General features: G+C 41.7%; 1 long non-coding RNA gene across 2 annotated transcripts in view; it reads right to left on the reverse strand.

The window, feature by feature from the left end:
* Positions 1-8,054, reverse strand: part of LOC143685644 (uncharacterized) — a 61,639-nt gene extending 53,585 nt beyond the window's left edge. Inside the window, exon 1 of one of the 2 annotated variants that reach the window (XR_013176718.1) lies at positions 7,916-8,054. This is a non-coding gene — a long non-coding RNA (uncharacterized LOC143685644). Of the gene's footprint in view, positions 1-6,703; positions 6,766-7,915 lie in introns of those variants that run through there. The other variant, XR_013176719.1, reaches the window with a different exon arrangement.
* Between the last annotated feature and the right edge of the window lie 15,198 nt (positions 8,055-23,252).

Here is a 23,252-nt window from a genome sequence, read left to right on the forward strand (position 1 = left end):
AAGATGGCACCCGCATCCTGCTTCCGCGTATGACACACGCGCCCGCCAACCGCATCTACCAATCACCCCTGTATACGTGGTGTTAGCCTATTGGATTTTGATTATGCATATAAGGCGTTACCCGGACGGGGTAAGGGGAGACGACCCACAGGGAGCCGTACCTGACGGCCGCATAGAGGTTGTTCCCCCGCGGGGTATCTTGTCCCGCGTGGAACCTGTAACAGAGAATGCAAGCTTAACTCCAGTAAAGGTCCGTGCTCACAACCGTTGCGTGCCTCGAACCCGTGTTTGTCACTTAAGTTGGTTTGCCTGCGTCTGTCTCTTTCTCCCCTCCTGTTCCCTTCGCCGGCCGGGGATCAGAAGCCGAACGAGACGGCTGCGGACAAGTGGTGGCCCGTACGGGGAACCTCTCACCTGCGAGGAGCGTCGTACCTTCTTTTCTCAAGCTGGTGAGGAAGTGCGTCCTGAGTTTGCGGCGGACCTCCCGCGCTTGATCACCGCGAGAGGGTGAGTGCTTCTTATTACGTGAGAGTTAAGGCCCGCGGGCTTTCAGGTAGCCCCGGGGACTCGGAAGAGCTCTCCGAGTGATTAAAGTACAGTGCCGACTGCAAGCATGGGGCAGTCAGGAAGTTCCTGTAAAAGTGAGCCGCCAACTTGCAAGCCGCCAGAGTCAAGCACTAGTTCAGACACCTCTGACTCAGAGTCAGATGGTGATGAGACCGAGGGTGCAGACGCGCCTCCGCTGATCGATTGGGAGAGGCCCCCTGTCTCACCCACGCAGCCTTCCGCCCCGCCAGCGCCTGCTGCAGGGGCGCGGCGGCTTCCGGTGAATGGTTTTGGTGATCTCGCCAAAAACCCTCACCACGGGCTCCCTCTGGTGGCCACATCGGGTAATTACATTAGCCCCCCTTTGCGAGACCCGGAGTCCCCTACAGGCTGGTCTAGGGAGGGGCAGTTACAGCTGTGCCCCCCGCCTGCGTACGCAGGCCCTCAGGGTCCCACGTCATCAAACAATATAGGGAGAGCATCCACAGCCCTGAAAGGATTACCAGGTATTGTAGACTCAGATTTCACAGGTTATGTCCAGATTATGGTACAATCTCAGCAGGGTACTCTGGTCATCGCAAAAGGTGATAAGCTGGCACAGCTCCTGCTCTTGCCCAGCTTACATACATCCTTTCCGAGCAGACCCAGACAGAGAGGAGATAAGGGATTTGGGTCTACTGGAGAAGTTTTTGAAGGCCTCCATATGTCCCTGGAGTCTCGACCCATGCTGACTATTAAGGTACAAGGCAGACCCTTCATGGGCCTGCTAGATACCGGGGCCGATCGGTCGATCATAAGACAACAGGAATGGCCCTCCGCCTGGCCGACGTGCAAGGCGGAGGACACCATTAGAGGAATAGGCCAGGTCTCAGCACCCATGCTGAGTGCTGCTGCCCTTCAATGGGCAGATGAGGAAGGACATCAAGGTAGTTTTCAGCCTTATGTGTTAGCCCTGCCCGTTTCTTTGTGGGGAAGAGACATTCTAACCCAGATGGACGTTACTTTGACCAGCGGCTGTTCCCCAACCTCTAAGCACTTGTTAAAAGGAATGGGATATGTCCCTGGCAAAGGCTTAGGAGCCTCATTGCAGGGGCGCGCAATGCCTATACAGGCGGTCTCCAATTCTGACAGACGAGGCCTGGGTTTTTCCCAGGGGCCACTGAGGGGAGATTCCCACCCACACCTATAAAACTAAGATGGAAAGCCAAGACCCCGGTCTGGGTGCCTCAGTGGCCCTTGTCACAGAAAAAACTCTCAGCATTACACACTCTAGTGTCAGCACAACTAAAAAAGGGCCACCTCATTCCCTCCACATCACCTTGGAACACCCCTATATTTGTCATAAAGAAAAAATCAGGCAAATGGAGATTGTTACATGATTTAAGAGCCATTAATAATTGCATGGAGTCCTTAGGACCTGTTCAGATGGGGTTGCCCCTTCTTTCAGCTCTGCCAGAACATTGGCCTATTTTCATCTTAGACCTTAAAGACTGCTTCTTTTCCATTCCACTTCACCCTGAGGATACCCCAAAGTTTGCTTTTACTGTGCCCTCTCTTAATCAAGAGGAGCCCAGTCACCGTTTCGAGTGGACAGTCCTGCCCCAGGGCATGACTAATAGCCCTACCATGTGCCAGCTGTATGTTGCTACAAAGCTGGCCGACACTCGACAACAGTTCCCCCAGGTAAAAATCCTTCATTATATGGATGACATTCTGCTGACTCATAAAGATACAGATCTCCTTGAGACAGTTCTGACACATTTAGTCCTTACACTTAGACAAGCTCACCTAGAAGTAGCCCCTGAAAAGATCCAGATGACAGAGATCGCCACTTTCCTGGGAACAAAACTTACGCCTACTCATGTCTCCCCTCAAAAGGTGTCTCTTAGGCTAGATAACATACACACCCTCAATGACTTGCAAAAACTCATGGGGGATATAAATTGGATTCGCCCGTATCTAAAATTACCCAATGCCGAATTAGTGCCCTTATTTGACTTACTAAAAGGAGACTCGAACATAACTTCGCCCCGGCACCTCACCCCCGAGGCGAGGCAAGCACTATACCGAGTAGAACAGGCACTCAGCAGCGCCGCTTTAAAGAGAATAAACCCCGGCGAGCCTTTTGAAGCCTGCTTGCTGCCAACAGAATTACAGCCCACGGCGGTGCTGTGGCAACAAGGACCATTACTCTGGATCCATCCCGGAGTTTCTCCAAAAAAGACTTTGGAGCACTATCCTACCGCGATTGCAGGATTAGCCTTAGAAGCCATTAAGAAGGCCATACAACATTTCGGCCAACAACCCAAAAACCTCAGGGTGCCTTACTCTTCCCAGCAACTTGAGGTTCTTACTGGATGTATAGATCAATGGGCCATTCTCCGGTGCACCTTTTCGGGATATATTGACAATCAATACCCTAAAGATCCCCTCTTACAATTTGTTACCCGACATCCAGTGATTTTTCCTAAAGTGACTTCACCTAAGCCACTAGTGAGCGCCCTCACTGTATACACGGATGGCTCCAGCTCCGGTTCAGGGGCGTATTATGTGGAAGGGGACACTCCCAAAACAGTATTCTTTCAACCACAGAAACCTCAGTGGGTCGAATTGCAAGTCATTATTACAGTCCTGAAAGAATTCCCTGGCCCCCTGAATATTGTCTCTGATTCCATTTATGTTGTAAATGCTGTACAAATTTTAGAAACTGTGGGCATTATAAAATGTTCCTCCACAGTAAGTACATTCTTCCTCAAACTTCAAGAAACAATACATGTCAGACAACATCCCTTTTACATAACTCATATTAGGGCCCACACAGGCCTACCTGGCCCCATGACACAAGGAAATCACATAGTAGATGTAGCCACTCGACAGCCACACATCTTCCATGCGCTGACACCATATCAGCAAGCCCGAGAATTCCATGACAGATTTCACATCAATGCAGGTACCCTAGCTAAGCGGTTTAGTATACCGCGTGCAGCTGCTAGAGATATAGTCCGAGCTTGCAGGGATTGTGCAGAACAGAGAGCAGTCCCTTCGGTTGGAGTTAACCCTAAGGGTCTCATCCCAGGAGATATTTGGCAGATGGATGTCACTCATCATTCAGAGTATGGCAAGGTTAAATACCTACATGTGTCAGTAGACACATGTTCTCAGGTATTATTTGCCTCTGCTGAGACAGGAGAAAAAGTCCACCAAGTCATTGCACACTGCCTTGCCGCTTGGGCAGCTTGGGGTAAGCCAAAAACTTTAAAGACAGATAACGGACCTGCTTACACCAGCAAAACCTTTCAGAAATTTTGTGAAAATATGGAAGTACAATTAAAACATGGCATCCCCTACAACCCTCAGGGACAAGGAGTCATTGAAAGAGCTCACAGGTCTCTCAAAGACTTGCTCAAAAAACAGAAAGGGGGAATAGGTCACGGCTTGTCGCCAAAGGCGCGACTATCTGCAGCCTTATTTACCTATAATTTTTTAAATGAAAATTCACAAGGAATGACACCTGCCCTACAACACACCACTCCAGGTCCTCCACATAGAGGTCTGGTCCGATGGAAGGATGTCCTGTCGGGACAATGGCAAGGCCCCGACCCAGTGCTCAGCTGGGCCAGAGGCTCTGTTTGTGTTTTTCCCCAGGAACCAGGACGTCAACCTGTGTGGGTTCCGGAAAGACTGGTGAGAACCGTGACGTCGCCCGAGGACGCCAAGGAACTGTTGCCCAGAAAATTGATAAGCCTCCAACCAGAGCCACCAGATCCGGTCTCCAACTCTGCTGATGATGGCGACGAACGACAAGATGACAACAGGAGCGCTAGTCACCCTTCTATCGTATAGAAAGGGGACCAGCTTTAAAACCTCCCTACCTTTACTAACCTCTCCCAACAGGTGGATTCAGACCTTCGAGTGCTTGGGGATATCAAGTTGACCCCCGTTGACTTCGACCTTTCCAAACTGGGCGAGACTGTACAAAGTCTGTGGAACCGAGTCACCTCATGGTTCTCTTGGCCCAATTTGACTACTTGGATCCTCGTGGCAGTGGGACTATTAGTGGGCTTAGTCACTGTTAAATGTTTGTTAGAACGCTTGTTCCAGACACAGCAGCAATTACGTGTCACTACCATGTTGGCTATGTCACTCGCCCCTGATGCTCCTGGCAACGACCGTCCCGCTACCCAGTCCTTCCCCTCACCGTATGACCCGTCCCGGCCACTCAGGGCGGGGCACTCGAAAACAGGATCTGCTGCAAAGCCCATGGCTGTGTCCCGGGTGTAAAAGGCGGCACCAGAAGTCATAATTTTTGTCTAAAGGATGATCTCTACGGCGGAGTCACGGTCCTGGCCAGACTAGACTCCGGCCATTGCACAGAGACACCTAATGACGCTCTCGGCTCTGGTTGCCGCTCTCCTGCCCCCCTACATAACCCAGTTGCGAGGCGAAGCACTGCAGGGAGAGTCACGTTGTTTCCAGTTCACGGGCTCTCCGGTCTCTATATGAGGAGGCATTCTGGTTGGTGCCTAGCAAGCCTAGTCCAGACTCCCCAAAGCACCAAAACATGTAGTGGGCCTGAGTGGCCCACGGGAGCTCACTCATCAATGGAGACACTGGGTCAAAATAAAAAAGGGGGAGATGTGGAGAGCCGCCTCCCGGGTCGGGCCTAGTGGACACGCCGCAGCCTGCTCTAGAGTTCCCCCCGCCCATCGAGTGAGCCAAGATGGCACCCGCATCCTGCTTCCGCGTATGACACACGCGCCCGCCAACCGCATCTACCAATCACCCCTGTATACGTGGTGTTAGCCTATTGGATTTTGATTATGCATATAAGGCGTTACCCGGACGGGGTAAGGGGAGACGACCCACAGGGAGCCGTACCTGACGGCCGCATAGAGGTTGTTCCCCCGCGGGGTATCTTGTCCCGCGTGGAACCTGTAACAGAGAATGCAAGCTTAACTCCAGTAAAGGTCCGTGCTCACAACCGTTGCGTGCCTCGAACCCGTGTTTGTCACTTAAGTTGGTTTGCCTGCGTCTGTCTCTTTCTCCCCTCCTGTTCCCTTCGCCGGCCGGGGATCAGAAGCCGAACGAGACGGCTGCGGACACTATCCTTTCTCCTTTGAGATTCTGAGCGCACTTTATATGGCTCATTCTTAGGGTGTTTAACTCCTCTTCCCTCAAGTTGTTATTTATTTGTAACATGTACGCGCAATCTCTACCAGCTTAGGGCACCAATAGCTTCCCATCTCTTTCCTTAATACTAAATGTTTATCAAGCACCTATTATGTGCTGGTGAAAATCAGGAAACTTAACAAAGTCCATACTCTTGTGGAACATGCATTCGAAATGGGCAAGAGGTGGTAAACTAGTAAATATATACAGGCATATCTCTTTTTATTGTGCTTTACTTTATTGTGCATCACACACATTGCATTTTTTACAAATTGAAGGTTTGTGGCAACCTGTGTCAAGCAAGTCTATCAGCACCATTTTTCCAACAGCATATGCCTACTTATGTCTTTGTGTGACATTTTAATTAAGATATGTACATGTTTCTAGATGCAATGCTATTGCTCACTATAGTGTAAACATAACTTTTATATGCGCTGGGAATCAAAAAATTTGTGTGATTCACTTTATAGCTATGCTCCCTTTATTGTGGTGGTCTGGAACCGAACCTGCAATATCTCCAAGGTATGCTTGTAATAATGACTTGTTCTATTGAAAAAAGTAAAGGAGGGTGGGGGGAGAGGGAAGGGGAACTAGGAGGGGGTACTGCTTAAAGGCATGGGGGAAAACCTCACTGATAAGGTGATACTTGAGCAAAGTCTTGGCAGAGACTAAGCACTCTTATGGAAGAGTATGTCAGACATTGGAGTGAGCAAGTGCAAAGGCCCTGAGATGAAAGCCTGTTTGAGAAACAGCAAGGAGGCCAGCTTGCCTGGAGCTGAACAAGCACTGTTCTACAGACAGGAACTGTGGTCAGAGAAAGAGAGGGAGGGAGTTGTGAGAGAGATTCTGTAGATCAGCAGAAGGGTTGTGGCTTTTAGTCTCTTATTTAACCAATGAATTGCTTGAATGTCCACAAGCATATATTAGCAGAAAGCCCTATTATTCCACCTTTGAGACCTCTCTACTACCCCCAATTATTCATCAATACCTGAGGACTGATTTCACTCAAAGTGGTTTGTCCTACTTCCAGTGGAGTGGGGTCAGTCTATTTCCATGCTTGCTTTGGTTGTTCCCACATGACATCACTGGACCTTGTCCTGAGCTACCTGGGGAATGCTTTCCCACTCTTGTGGCCATGCTCCAGCTGGTCAGATCTCTGCTTAGGCCACAGTGAGACCCCATACTTGAGCTAGAAGACCACAGCTTTCAGACATCACATACTCAAACACTATTAGTAAAATGTGACCACCTTGCGAAGGGGCTGGCTTGGAGCAGCCTTGCACCTTGGCCACCCACTCAACTAGACCCTGTCCCACCCCACACTAACCCCTAGATGCTGGCATCAACTCCCCAGAACTCACATCCAGTGGAGGGCTGGTGTACACCTCTGCGAGTGGAATGCATGTTGAGTGCAGATGCACAAAGCTAAAGACCAAGCTGAAGCTCATCTTAAGGTGACTCCACCCCTTGGTGCAGAGGGGGAGGCTGGCCTACTATTTGCCCTACATCTCACCAAGCACCATAGGCTCATTTCTTCTCTGTAGCAGGAGCAATCTGGCTGATTTCCCTGAGTAACCTCCACAGTACCCAGCTCAGTAAAATGCTGCTCAGAAAGCATCTGTGGGGTAAAATTTTATATGTTTTAAATTGCTCAATCAATCTTTCACTTGCTGCAAGGGGTTTTAAAATGGCTACTGGTGAGAAAAATGATTTTCCCATTCTCCTTCAAGCAGTGGTATTTGTGGACTGGCATACAATGGCATTTCCAAATTTTATTTAAACTGACTCTGCTAGACCAGATGCTCTCGTGCTCCTCCTTAGGGCTGGCATTTCTGTTGACTGGTCTAGAGGCTTTGAAAGTGGGCCAGGGGCAAGGAGGGAGAGGAAGGAGAGCAAAGGGGAACAACACAGCCTTTCTGTTTTGCGAGGGAAAAGCTGTGAAGAGGACAGGGGTGAGACAGACAGGCCCCTGCAGGGCCTTCCAAGAAAAGGAGGACAAATAGTCTGAGACACAGGGACAGGTTGAGATAAGGGTGGGAAAAGCCATCAGCCTCTTTTGGCAGTTCAGTTGTGTCATTTCACGTCCTGAATTCAGTTGGCTGGGAAGATTAGTCGGCTGCTCCATTTATATTTCCTCCAGTAAGCCAGGGCAATTGGCCTCCAAGTCACAAATGGAGGCTCACAGAGGAGAAATACCCACTTTCACATCTGACTTGGAACTGAGATCATTTCCTCTGAGAGCACTGAAAACCTGGATTTATCTGCTGTGTGATTTTCCCTTTACGCTGTCCCCTGGCGCTCCATTAATTAGCAAGTCTCTTATTTAAACTCAACTCCCTCTTCATGCCCCTGCTTGTGATCCTGCAATGAGGTCATAATGCTGAATTGGGTGCCTCCTGGTTATTTCCATGACAACCAGCTATAATCACCCATGGAAAACTTTGTTGCTGCTCTATAAGCTCCTGGGTGATAAGAGCAGACATGCTCTTATTCAAATACAAATATACTCAACAATAGTTCCACAAATTACTCTGTGAAGCAAATTGATTTAGAGCAACTGCCTCTCTAGTTAGGTCTGCCACAATTGCCTTTCCCCTTTCCCACTGTCTCTCCTGTTCATACTTCCATAACTCATTCAAAGGAGTATTTTCTTTTTTTTTTTTTTTGATATTAACTCTTTTAGGGGTCTGCTTCTGGTAAAGTAACCAGGATTATGATATGCTTCTTGCCATTCTACTTAATTAAAAATTAATCTCCTTTCTCAGTTTGTTCATATATTTTAACTCACTCACCAAACATACACACACACACATACACACAGACATGGCTCAAAGAATGCCCCAAAGAGGCTGTCATTGAACCCTTAACTTCTTTGACCACATTGAATATCTGGTTCCTAGGGCAGCAGGAAGCAAAGACCACACCAAGGCCTTAGAGATGATTTCACTTTAACTTCCAAAGTTAGAACTGGCCTGGACTCTGAGGATAATTCTTGTCTTCTCAAACTATTGCAGGAAAGTTTCCCTTTTGCCCTTTTCTGAAATGCTGGTGGGTAAAGACAAAGGTCCCATAACATTTGTAATGGACTTCATAACTTGGATGAACGATACCCAGTGGACTTATCTTTCTCATCTCAGCAATCAAGTTTTTGACTCATGCTAAGGAAAATGAGGGTTTCTTGGAGGTGGACACCTCCTAGGATAAGCAAACCAACATTGTCCAGCCATTCCATCATCCCATGCAGATTGCTCCCTCAGCTGGGTCACTGTGTGAGAAATAGGTGTCTTTGAATTGGCATTTAGGGTACAGGTTCAGAGTCATCAGCTTCATCCTGTCCCTGGAAAGTGGAAGACCCAGTTCCTAGATGGCAATGCTCAGCCACTCCACACCCACTGCTCTCTTTGCCATCCTCAGTGTTCTTCAACCCACCCCTCTCTCTCTACAATATTTCTGAATAGTTATCCGTGAATGACGGGAGAACAGTTTTAGTGGGAATGATTGCTAAGTCAGGTGAGAAATGTAGCATCCATTCAGGTAGAAAGAAGTCAGCATGCAGCTAAGGTCACCTTTGGCCACTCTTGACACATTAGAGACTCAGGACCAGACTTAAATAATCAGAGTTTCCAAATACATGATAAGTATTTGGAAAACTTATCATGTATTTGAACTGGTTTGAAAGGATGTGTATCCCCTAGAAAAGCCCTGTTTTAATCTAAATCCCATTTCATAAAGGCAGAATAATCCCTATTCAATACTGTATGTTTGAAACTGTAATCAGATAATCTCCCTGGAGATGTGATTTAACAGCCTTCTTGAACCAAGGTATCTATCCCTGGATGCCTTTGATTGGACATTTCTATAGATTTGTTTTAATTGGGACATTTTCTCATCCTTAGAACTGCAAACTAGCAACTTATTAAATTCCCCTTTTTAAAAGCCATTCTGTTCCTGGTATATTGCATTCTAGCAGCTAGCAAACTAGAACAAGTGGCCTCTACTTAGTCTCGTTAGAAGTGATTGCTAGTTCCTGAAGTGATGTGATATGCTACCTTTGTATACATGTGTTTAGAGCCAGTTTATCCATGAGACACAATATGCACAGAACCTAGAGCCCATGGCAATTTTAGGAGCCAGGAAAATATTTTAGTTTATTTTAAAGTCAGAAGAAAAATGGAATATAATCCAGCTTGCATTATATTAGTCTTTAAACTAAGATTAACATAAAATATCACCTTTAATACTTTCTACAGAAGGAGCCCACAGAAGCAAAAGTGGGCTGTCCCTGTCACTTCTAGTTAAGTCCCTTTGAACAGCAAATATACACACATAGGTGATGGCTGAAAACAGGAATGGCACAGCAAGTTTGTAAGAACTTGTGGCCAGGGTGGAATGTGAAGCTATTTGTCTTTTTAAGCAATGTTTGTGTGTGTGTGTGTGTGTGTGTGTGTGTGTGTGAGAGAGAGAGAGAGAGAGAGAGAGAGAGAGAGAGAAAGAAAGAAAGAGAGAGAGAGACAGAGAGAGAGAGAGAGAGAGAGAGAGAGAAAGAAAGAAAGAAAGAGAGAGAGAGACAGAGAGAGAGAGAGAGAGAGAGAGAGAGAGAGAGAGAGAAAGAAAGAAAGAGAGAGAGAGACAGAGAGAGAGAGATTTGCTGATGTCTTCTACAAATCCACATTTCCACATCCCCATATTCCTGCCCTTGATTGAGGAGTTTTCTTCTCAAATCCTTCTGAAAAATTAAAAATTGTCCTTATTTCTTGAGACACTCATGAAACTAACTTGGTCATGTCTCATTCTGAAACAGTTCACAACCCCAGCCCTTGGAAAGGCTGGAAGGATATTCTTTGAAACCTGGCTATTTCAGCTAAGCACGCTAATCATGCTGATTCTGCTGTCAACTGAGGTTACACCATCTGATCTTCCATTTCCCTTGTCATAATCATTTATGCTTTACCCCTTGACATGACACATAAGTTCTTCTTATTATATTAGATATTAAGTACACCAGGACACACTAAAAACTCTTTGCTATCCAGGAAAATATAATATAAAGTAGGCCCATCTTGATCTTCTCTTTAAAGCTTCTAGTTACTGCAACGCCCAATGGCCCTTCTTAAGATACTTTTACCTGCAGGACTATGAGAGCCAAGGCTATAATTAGGCTGCAAGACCTTGAAAGCATTCAGGTTTGTTTGTTTGTTTTTGCTGGGGGAAGATCCTGGGATGTTGGGTCCATTCAGCAAATGGAAGAAAGGAAACCAACCTTCGCTGAATACTTGACACGCCAGATACTGTGCTGGGTTCTTTAACATGTCTGTGTTGGGTTCTTAATCACGATCTGATTTCAGCCTCATGACAAATCTGTTATCTGTATTTTACAGGTGAGGAGCCATCTTTCCAGACAGTTAAGTGACTTGACCTAAATCGTGCAGTTAGTAATTGGGGGAAGTAGAATTGAAGTAGGTTGGTGTGATACCAGGGCTTGTGCACCCCACTACACACCACAGGCCAGAAAACCTTGTCTGTAAGGGACCGACAGCAACTGCTCAAAAGTTCTGCTACGGAAGGAAAGCATCATAGATAATATGTAAACATGTGGGCATGGATGTGTTCCTATAAAACTTTATTTACAAAAATAAGCAACTCTTGGATTTAGCCCATAATTTGCCAATCCCTACTTTATACTTCAGGTTCCTAAACCTTGACTGCCATTGGAGTCATCAGGAAGTGTTGTAAAATCTTGACCCCACCCCCACCCCCCCCACACACGCAGGTCTTCTATTTCCATAGCGATTAAATTAGAGTAATTTTTTTAAGGATCACCAGGTGATTCCTATAAGCAGCCAAGATTGAGAGTCCCTGCTCTACTGCTTGTTCATGAATAAAGGTGGCCGAGTTATAGCCAAGAAAAAATACAGTGACATTTACAGATAATCTTCCTTTTTATCTATGCTAATCCCACTCTTCCATCAGGAGCCAACCAAAATCCTGCTCCCTCAATTACGCTTTAATCATCTTGATCAGAAAATCCCAGTTTTCGCTTATCTTAATTCCTACATGATTGTGTTGTTGAATTAGCCCTACTGCAACAGATTTTGTATCATTGTTTCGTTGGTTATTTGCATCAGATATTATTACTTAAATGCCTCTATGGGTAGAACTTGTTCTCTCAAACAGCTTGTGAACTCCATATTTAGGGCTTTCCTCACAACATCTAGCGCAGGACCAGCTACACAGTAGGTTCTGGTAGATGTAAGGTAATTTCTTGAGTGGGCCAGAAACGAAAATGTTGGGGCTTTGAAAATTAATTTGAAGATAGTTTAATAGAATCTGGTAGTTTTCCTAGTCCTCCCTCAATTTGTTCTTTCTGAAGTCTTCCCTACCTTAGTTAATATCAAGTCCATTCTTAAAGGACTTAGAATTGAGCTTGACCCTTCTCTTTTCTTTTGTACCCACAATGAATAAGCATTTCCTGGTAGCTCTTACCTTCAACATATAGCCAAAATCTGATCATTGCTTACCAACTGCACTGCTATCTTGGTCCAAGCCACCATTTTTCACTGGATTACTGTCAAATCCTCTTCATTGTTTACCTGCTTCTGCCCTTGCCTCCCTGTTCTGCCTTTTTTCAATACAGAATCCAGAGTGATTCTGTTTAAACACAAGTTTAATTCTGCTCAAAACACTCCTGTGACTTTTTATGTCACTGAGAGTGACAAAGTAAAAACCAAAGTCCCAATGAGCCCCCTGTTACCTCTCTGACCTCATCTACTACTTTCCCATTGCTCACCAATTTCAGCAGCTTTGCCTCCTTGCTAATCCTTGAACATGACAGGCATGTTCCCACCTCAGGGCCTTTGCACATATCCAATTACTCATCACCTTGACCTCTGTATGGTCATTTCCCTCACCTCCTTCAAATCTTTGCTCTAAAGTCACTCAGTGAAGCCTTCTGGAGAACTCTATCATTAAATTCCTATTTTCCTCTGTATCTCTATGTCTCTCTCTTGCTTTGTAACTCTCCATAAAACTTCTTACCTTTTGACTTTCTGTATAATTTACTCATTTGCTTTGTTCATTGACTATCCCCCTAACTACAATGCAAGGTCCATAAAGCAGAATCCTTGCCTGTTATGTTGGCCTGTATCTTTAGTGTGCAGAACAGTGCCTAACACATCTTAGGTGCTTAATAGTATTTGCTGTTGAGTGAAGGTCAAGCCATCAGTCTGATAGGCAGTTTCCTGAGAATACATATGCTGGTGTAGTAGACATCTGTGGTTTTGGTCCATCTGGTACTCATCCATCTCTCTTACGCTGGTAATAGGGACCTTCTATTCTTGAAGATGCTTATACCATGTTCCATGTTATTTGAGTGAAGTAATTCTACCCCCACCCCTACCCCCAAACCAGCTCCAAGCATGGGAACATGATTCTGGCCTTGTGTGCTCCATCTTCTTGCTATGATTATTGGTTTAGGGTTGAGTATATTCAACCCAGGTCAATATAAATATTACCGGGGTCCTTTCTGCAGGGAAATTGAGAAAGATTCTCTTATACTAAGGTTGTTAAGTTGGTAGAATCAGGTCTGGGGGCAAGTTCTTACTGTGTAGCAAGAACCTGTTGAAAGGGTGGAAAGAGAAAGGAACCCTGACATTTTTGTTTGAAACCTGGTACTCATGTCCCTAAAACTAAATCTACCTGGTGTTTCAGCTTTGTCTGAACACCTAAATTTCTATTATTATTTAAACTTGGGTTTTGTCCTTTGAAACGGAATGACCTCTGAAGAAAATAAAGCTTGCTTGAAAAGACTCAATACTATTGCTACTGAAAGGTAATGTCTTGTTGATCAACTGGGGAAGTTTTGGGGCCCGAAGTCTGGCCACTATTTTTATTTCCAAGATGTGCTGGTGGTGAAATGAGTAGTCAAATGACAATGAGCTCTTGAACCCTCATCTTCTCTGGCTGAATGAATGATCTTCCTCAAAATGACAAAGCAAAATCTTTTGTGCTTACTTTACTCTGTTACATCTTCAAATCTTTTTTTTTAATCTTTTCAAAGACTGATTATTTTGAGCAAACTGAGGCAATTCAGTGAGTACTGAGCACTTGTGCAATTTATGAACCAACGATATAGAGGCTTTTTATTGTTTGGTAGGGAATGGGGATTTGAGTTTCTTAGAATTTAACGCAGTGAACATTTCAGCATTCTTAATTTTTTTATTGAGCTTTATATCAGTAAATTAATGCATGGTGTAAGTTAGATTCTGGAGTTCTAAATGAGGAAAGACATAAAGGGCTTCCTAATGCTAGGTTAATTGCAAAACAAATGGCAGAAATTGGTTTCTTTCTTTCATGTACACACTCGTCTTAGTACTCCCCTTGTAAAACTCTGCCCCACATAATTGACATTCAGTAAATTTTTACTGAGTGAATGAGAGAATAATTGAATGATTGAGAAAGTAATTTCTTAATATTTTATTGGATCATGGATTTGATGAATGCTTTTCCCAGAAAAATGTACACTTACACACATAAAACACACATGTTACTTTGCATTAAATGTCTGGGGTTTTTTTTTCCCTCTTTTTTTCACAATCACACAGTCACATAAATGTCTGGTTTTTGTGGTGTCCTTGAAGTTCTCTAGACTTCTAAGGTGCCAGTGGATCCTAGGGTAAGCAGTGCTTTGATTAATCCTACTGCAATATATAGCTCAGTCAGTATTTCCATCTGGAGTTTTGATATTGAACGGTGACAAACAGGATTAAACATAGATTATTGAGGGAGGTTATTGGGTTGGCACTTTAGTACAATGGCTAAGCGGCTTTGGAGTCAGAAGTGGATTGCTTAGCCGCTCCCATACCAGTAATATTTCAGGTAACTTAGTTAACCTCTTTGGGCCTGCTTCAATTTCCATATAGATAAGATGAAAATAATAATCCAATCTTTCTCATTTATTTGTTGTGACGACTTAATTAAATACTGGATGCAGAACATTTAGGACAGTGCCTGCTACATAATAAGCATTCAGTAAATGTTAGCCGCTGTTGTTGTTAAAACCATTTACTAAGGGATATGCTAAATAGAGTGAACTCACTGTCTAACATAGTTCACATGGGAATGTTGCCAACCAACAGATAACTATGTGATATTTCATAGCTTCTTTGGGTCTCATAGTTTAGGATATGAATTTATATTTTCTATATATAATTAAAAAATTAATTCCTATTGTCTATAGGATAAAAATGAAAATCCCTTAGTCTAACTACCAAGAACTTTATATTAGTGGGAACCCTTAGATCTTCTAAGGAATAAACTTAAAAGCCAAGTTAGTTAAAAGTTGACCCAATAGCCTTGTGGCAGATGCAGCGAGAGTTTACATCCATCCAATTCCTAGGTTTGCATTTCAATTACTATCAAAAGATATATTTGTTGATTTAAAAAAAAAACAAAAACAAAACTGGTTGTATTAATTGTTCAAACCACAGGGACTTCTTTATTTGTTTGGGCAATTTACTTAATGAAAAAAGATTATTTTATACTATTTAAAAATTTATGGTACCAGAGACAATAAAGAGATTGTATCACTAATGAAAAAAACTCCCCCAAGAAGAAAAACACAAGACTGGATGGCTTCACTGGTGAATTTTCTAAAAGTTTCCAAGAATTTGCACCAATTCTGCTCAAACTCTTCCAAAAAAAATGAAGAGGAGGAAACAACTCATAACTCATTCTATGAAGCCTACTCACCCAAATACCGAAGACAGATAAAGTTACCACAAGAAAATTACTTCCCAATATCCCTTATGAATTTCGATGCGAAAATCCCCAACAAAATACTAGTAAATTGAATCCAATAGCACATTAAAAGAATTATACACCATGACCAACTGGAATTTATCCCTGGTATACAAGGGGGGTTTAACATTAAAAAAATAAATTAATATAATAACCATATTAACAGAATAAAGAGATAAAACCACTTATCTCAATTGATGCAGAAATGGCATGTGACAAAATCTAGCACCCTTTCTTGATAAAAACATGTAAGAAATTAGGATTATAAGGAAACCTTCTCAACATGATAAAAGACATATATGAAAAACCCATAGCTAACATTGTACTTAGTAGTGAAAGACTGAAAGTTTTCCCTCTAAGATCAAGAACAAGACAAGGATGCCCACCGTCACCCCTGTTATTCAACATTGTACTGGAAGATCTTTCCAGAGCAAATAGACAAGAAAAAGAAATAAAGGCAAACAGATTGGAAAGTAAGAAGTCAAACTTTCACTATTTGCAGATGACATAATTCTGTATTTACAGAAAATTCCGAAAAATCCACTAGAAAGCTACTAGAGCTAATAAATGAATTTAGAAAAATTGCAGGATATAGAGCAACATGAAAAAATCAATAGTATTTCTACATACTAGTAATGAATGAACAGAAGGGGAAATGAAGAAAAAAATTCTTTTATAGTAGCAACTAAAAGAATAAAATATTTAGGAATAAGTTTAACAAATGATATGAAGAACTTACACATGGAAACTACAAAATATTGCTAAAAGAAATCAAATAACTAAATAAATGGAAGGATGTTTGTGTTCATGGATTGAAAGACTACATATTGTTAGCTGTAAATTTTATCCAAAGTGATTTATAGAGTCAATGCAATCCAAACCAAAATTTCAGTAGCCTTTTTTGCAGAAATAGAAAAGCCAATCATCAAATTTATATGGAAGGGTAAGGGGCCTTGCATAGCCAAAGCCATCTTGAAAAAGGAGAATGAATTTGGAGGACTCACGCTTCCTGATTTTAAAACTTATTACAAAGCTACAGTAATAAAAGCAGCATGGTACTGCATAAGGACAAATATGAAGAACAATGGTATTAAATTGAGAGTTCAAAAATAAACCCTGACATATACGGCCAACAGATTTTTGACAAGGGTCAAAGCCCATTCAATGGGAAAAAACAGTCTCTTCAACAAATGATACTGGAAAAACTAGCTCTCCATATGCAAAAGAATAAAATGGACCCCAACCTCACATCAGATACAAAAATCAACTCAAAATGTATCAAACACCTAAATATAAGAACCAAAGATATAAAATTCCTGGAAGAAAACATAGGGAAACATCTTTAAGACCTTGTGTTAGGGAATGAATTCTTAGACTTTATACCAAAGCATGAGCAACAAAAGGAAAAAAGATAAATGAGACCTCATCAAAACTGAAAATTTTTGTGCATCAAATGGCTCTATCATGAAAGTAAAAAAGACACCCTACAAAATAGGAAGAAATATTTGTAAAGCTCATATCTGATAAGAGCTTAATATCTAGAATATGTAAAGAAATCTTAAACCTCAACAAAAAGTCAAAAAAAAAAGAAAACAATTTAAAAATGGGCAAAAAGTCTTGAGACATTTCTCCAAAGATATATATAACCAATAAGCACACAAAAAGATGTTTGACATCATTAATCATTAGGAGAATGCAAATCTAAGTCATAATGAGATGCTATTTCATACCTGTTAGAATAGCTACTACTACTACTGAAAAAAAAAAGGAAACTACAAATGTTGGAGAGGATGTGGAGATATAGGAACATTCATTTGTTGCTGGTAGGATTGTAAAATGGTGCAGCTGCTACGACAAACAATTTGGTAGCTCTTCAGAAAATTAAATATAGAATGACCATATGATCTGGCAGTCCCCCTTGTAGGTATATACCCAAAAGAATTGAAAGCAGGGACACAAACAGATATTTATATGTGGATGTTCACAGCAGCATTATTCACATTGCCAAAAGCTAGAAGCAACTCAAGTGTCCATCAACTGATAGTATATATACAAAATAGAATACTATACAGCCATGAAAACAAATGAAGTTCTGATACATGAGACGAAATGGATAAGCCTTCAAGATATCATATTGAGTGAAATAAGCCAGGGAATAATTAAAATAAACATTCATAGAGTTAGTTCCCAGGGGCCAGGATGATGGTAGGGAATTGAGGGTTAGTGTTTAATGGGCATAGAATTTCTATTTGGGTAATGGAAAAGTTTTGGTGATGGATGGTGGTGACGGTAGGCCATCCTTGTATTATATATTTGAATGTAGTTATAAGGTAAATTTTAAGTTGTACATGTTTCTAGAATTAAAATTTTTTTTAAAAAACATAGGGTTATACAATACAAACAGTGAATTCTGATGTAAGCCATGGCTATAGTTAGTAGTATAACTATAAAATATCATTTCATCAATTGTAACAAAGGTATCGCACTAAGACAGTGTCAATGAGAAAAATTGGGTATATGAGGTGGTATGTTAGAACTCATGTATTTTCTGCATGATTTTTCTATAAACCTTCAACCACTTTAATAAAAAATAAAATAATTTAAAAATGTATGGAAAATAGGTGAGGCAACTTCAATTTGCTCATTGGCCAACTAAAAAGCACCATTAATGGTTTGCTCTTTGTGCCCTTCTTTACCACTAACTCAGTCAACAATAATATCAAGGACCTTTTGGGTGCTGGGTGCTGTGCCAGATTTGACGGTTACTGATGGGGCTGGCTAAGTGTAATAACACACTCTCTACTGCCTCCCTTCTATAATCCTAGCTGTACCTGAAGGCTTTGTCATGGGAGTGTTACTGATGGATATGAGGAACTGTCTCCATGCCAAGGCTCAACACTGAAGCTGAATAAAGGTGAGCCACTCCTCATTCTTCACCTTAAGTGGCCTTGCTTTAGATTAAGGCTCTCAAACTCACATCCTTTCCTAAATGTGGTGTTGGCTAGGCTTAGGAAAACAGATGTGTGTTTCTGGAGAATTACAAGCCTCCTTTGAAGACATTCAGATTCTGTTTTATAAAACATATTGCTGGCCAAAGCAATCTAATTTATCAGTTACCAGTTTCTAATTACTGCTCCTAATGAAACCCCAAAGGGAGCGGGGCTAACCCAGAGGTCAGCAAACTTTTTCTGAACAAGGTTCAGATAACAAATATTTTTAGCTTCGAAGCTCATATAGTCTCTTTCACAACTACTCACTTCTGCAGTGTAGTGCAAAAGCAGTCAGAGACACATAAACAAATAAGCATGTTCCAATGGGATTTAGCCCACATCTTGGTTTGCCAATCCTGGGTTAAACCAACCCTCATTATCTGCTCCTTTCTCAGGGAAAGAGAGCAATTGTCACTTGTTTTAGAGACCCCGATTATTCCTTAGTTTCTAGTGCATGACAGACATCTGCTCAGGAAATGTTGGTAGATTCAATGAGTTCAATACAAAGTATATTTCTGATGAGCAGGCTGGTGCTCAGAGCTCAAACCTCCATTCCCAGAAAAAGCATGAAAATGAAACTCTAACTTGGAAGCATTCCTCTCTCTGAGGAAACACTGGGGTTGGACTAGATGAGGTCTAAGAGTCCTTCTGAGATTGAAAAACATGAAGACAAGACAGAAGATAAAGACTCTTGAAGCATCCCCTATCCCAGCTCCGAACCTCCAGGGTAAGCAGATTAGGAGATTTCACGTACCTAGGAGTGTTTGTGTACAACATATAATACTAAGTTCTTGTCCTGACTTGTAGTGGCTTTTCTGAGTTTGGAGAATGAGTTGCCTTCTACTGAAGCCATCATAAAGTGCCTTGACTGAAAAATGCTGTACGATGTGAAGTACGATAGTCTAAAACTTAAACCCATAGTTATTCTCCAAGTAGGATGTGAAACCTCTCCCAAAGCAAACCACACATCACTTCTTCCTCCTTCTGTTGAATAAAGCAGGCAGTTGCTCCATCAGCCAGGTGAGTTACTAAAACCAAATAGCAGCACGCAGCCTGAACATGGATTGTTTTGAGAGTTTACCTTTGTACACAATAAGGACAAAATGCCTTATCATGGCCTCTTTTAGGAGCAAAACAGAAGAGAGAGAAGCCAAATGAAAAGTCTCCACAATCCTCTGATTACCGAAGCCTAAATACCAAAAAATGATTTATAGCAACTGTCATTACAAATTAAAGAGTCTGTGTCTGTGTTAGAAAAGACTAAGAAGCCGAGAGAGTGGCCTAAACTCTTTTTACACTTTATGCTTCTTTTTTATTTCCCTTCATGTAGCACTTATGGAAAGAAAATCTGTTCTAAATGAGAACAGACTAATTTGTTTCTTTGGCAGATGCCTCTTCAAATCCTATATGTTTTAGTTTGCCAGTTTACCACAAACTAGTATTCTTAAAGACAGAAATTTATTGTCTCACAGTTCTGGAGATCAGGAGTCTGAACTCAAGGTGTCATTAGGGCCATCCTTCCTGTGAAGTCTGTAGGGTTCGAGGATGACTGGCAATCCTTGATGTTTCTCATTTTGTGGCATAGCTTAGCTCAATCTCTGCCTCTGTCACATGGTGCACATGTGCTGTCTCACTCTCTTACGGTGTCCAAATTTCATCTTCGTGAAAAGACACCAGTTATATTGGATCAAGACCCACCCTAATCCATTTTGGCCTCAGCTTACCTGACATATAACAATGGTTTCAGAGATTCTATTTACAAACAAGTTCACATTCACAGCACTGGGGAGTTAGGACATGAATGTGTTTTTGTGGGGGAGAGACACAATTCAATCTAATACACTGTAGACGGAGCAGGAATAGCATGTGAAATGGAAAGGAGGTACTGGGATTTGAAAATACAGTACTTTCATCCAGTCTATTTCTCCTGGTTTTATAGTCACTAGGTCAAAGGGTTGGATGAGAATCTTCTTATTCTACAGGTAGACTGTTCCAGAAAAAAATGGGGCCGAATACAAATGCTGCAGTCAGACTGCCTGGCTCAAACCTGGCTCTGTCAACCATTAACTGCACATCCTTTGGCAAGTTACTTAGGCTGTCAATGCCTCAGTTTCCTCATTAGTAAAATGGAGGCAATAAAACATGCCTCGTAGAGTTGGTGTGTGGATTACATTATAATACATTTAAGCATGAATAGAGTCTTTAATATGTAGTAAGTGTTCAGTAAATGCCAGCTGGATTCAGTTTGGACTTTTACTAGTGAATTAGATGCATAATAGTATCAAATGATTTTTCTAATTTATATCGTGCTCATCCACTTCTGAAAACTAAGGTCCTTTGAGTTTAATATTTTAATCTGTGAAAATATAAAAAGTTAATTTTTCTTTTTGGTTAGCCAATAAGACGACCCAGTAAAAATGAATTTATATTTTGTTTCAAATTCCCATGGTGTTCCTAGGGTCAGAAATATCATGTTTCAACAAGATGGCTTAGACAGGAGATAACAGTTTTATTAAAAACTTCTGCCAGAAAAATTGCCTTATAACTTTAGGTCTCTCAAGCATGAGTAGGATAAACCAGGTTAGACCTTCCTCTAACAAATAGAAGTGTCACAATTGTTTGTTTGGTACGGTTTTTAATTCAGCCTTAAAGCTCTCTACAGTCAATTTTAGTAACTGATCCCCTTAAATGGAAGATTAAGTGCCTTGAGGCAAAAATAAACAAAAGAAAACAACTTTCTTCTGACATGAGATCAATAAGTCCTGCAAGCCATAAACTACACTGTGACAAAGGTACTGAGTGCATTTAAAAATGTAAATTTAGATTTCAGTATAAAATCTGCTACTATGCTTTAAAATATTGAAAGAAGTTAATGCTAGCATGTGACTAATTACAAACATGATTCTGTTTTATTCTTTTGTTTGGTTTCAGGCTGAAATTTATTTGCTAAATAACTATATTAAATCGAAGGTCAAATTGAATTAAGAGTGGTGTTTAAAAAAAATGCCTTACTGAAACACTGGTCATCTAATTATACCATTTATACTAAAAGCTCTTGAGTATGAACACTCATTTAATTCTGTAAATTACTTAAGTGTTTTCATCATACAGCCAAAGAATACATGAATCCAAACATTCATTTCGAGACAGGCTTTGTTTTTTTTTTTCAATAGTGTACATCTCTCCAGGTATATCACATAGAGATCTGAGTTTTGGGTTAGGTTACTGGTAATCTTTCCACACATCTATATCTGTCTTAGGTCCTGACTTAAAGGGATCCCTAGATGAAAAAAATATTATTTTCATTCTGTGGTGTTGAGTATGTGGACAGACCAACACTCTCTACCTCCCCTGGGGTCAAGGATAATGGCAGCATCTCAAACCTCTAAGAAATTAGGCAATTAGGTCCTCAGCCTTCCACTCTCTGGATGTTACAGTTGCCCACATCCCTTTCTAGGCTTTTATTTATGAGTGTCTTAGACAAGCATACCTACATGGTACACTTCTCAGTAGGCTCCTGGTTTTCTTTTTGGGGTTCCCTATTATGGAGAACAAGCCCAACTCTCCTTGCTCAAGGTTGAGTTCTCCTCTTTCCTAAGGGTTCCTAACCTGGAATGGCAGTAGAGGAGCAACAACTTCCCCTTGGTATTTCTTAAACTAAGCGACTGGAAATAAAACCCCTGCTTCCTATTGACCTGCCTCTTCTGAACTCCATGAGAAACAGCGACAATGATGCATGCAGAGTACCAAGAATCAATGTATTATTTCCAGGTATTACACTCATAGTGTGCATGTCCAGGAATCAGGATGAGATGAAAGCCTGCTATTCTCCCAGTGATTCTGGTTCCTTTTCTAACCATGGGAGCATTTTACACTACGAAATGTGATTCTAATATTTAAAAGCTGCATATTTTTCTTTTACTATGGTTGGTAAAATTAAGCCAACTGGTTCATTGTTGATGCTCAACTAAAACGTCAGCAATCTGCTCCCTTGCTGGAAGAAAAGCTGTCATTGGTGATCTTACTGATAAAATGAAATGTTCTCCAATATGGCTCTTCCTTAAGGGATTTTAAAGGTAGTAGAGACTATGTAAAATGTTTGCCTTACATTGTCTTTAGAACTGAATCCTTGTTTGAGATGTTTCTCCTGTATTTTTCTCTGCAGCCAGTTTTCATGAACTCAGGCTCACGAAAATATATATCCACTGGTTATTTGATTCAAAGGGCTTATTTGGATGAGCTTAAAATTACACCCTTCTTATGAGTTGCATTAGGGGCAGAGAATCCAGTTACCCAATATTAATGACATGGTAAAAATATTTTTCTACAGATCTGATTCTATCTCAGGAGCATCTGCCATGCAGTTTAGGCAAATTCATAACTGTTAGAATAACTGTTGTCATTGATTGATGAACTCTTGGATGTATGCAGCCCTGCCTTGTTTGGCATTTATATCTATGCCTTAAATGAAAGTTTAGAGGGCATGTTGATTTAATTTGTGCATGACAGGAGTCTGGAAAGGATAGAAAATGTACCTGGTGATAGAATTAGGATCCAAAAAGATCTTGACAGGCTGGAACCATAGGTCAACTCTAGCAATTGTATTTTAATGGGAATAGATAGATTATTTTTCATTTAGATTTAATGAGTCAGGAAACTCATTGATATAAAATCACCAAGTTTGGGATAATTAAGTGCAGGTACCTGGAGCATGTGAGTGGGGAGAGAGGGGGATGTCAGTTGGTAAAGGTG

This window comes from Tamandua tetradactyla, chromosome 1 (assembly GCF_023851605.1).
Source record: "Tamandua tetradactyla isolate mTamTet1 chromosome 1, mTamTet1.pri, whole genome shotgun sequence".
Classification (NCBI taxonomy): domain Eukaryota; kingdom Metazoa; phylum Chordata; class Mammalia; order Pilosa; family Myrmecophagidae; genus Tamandua; species Tamandua tetradactyla.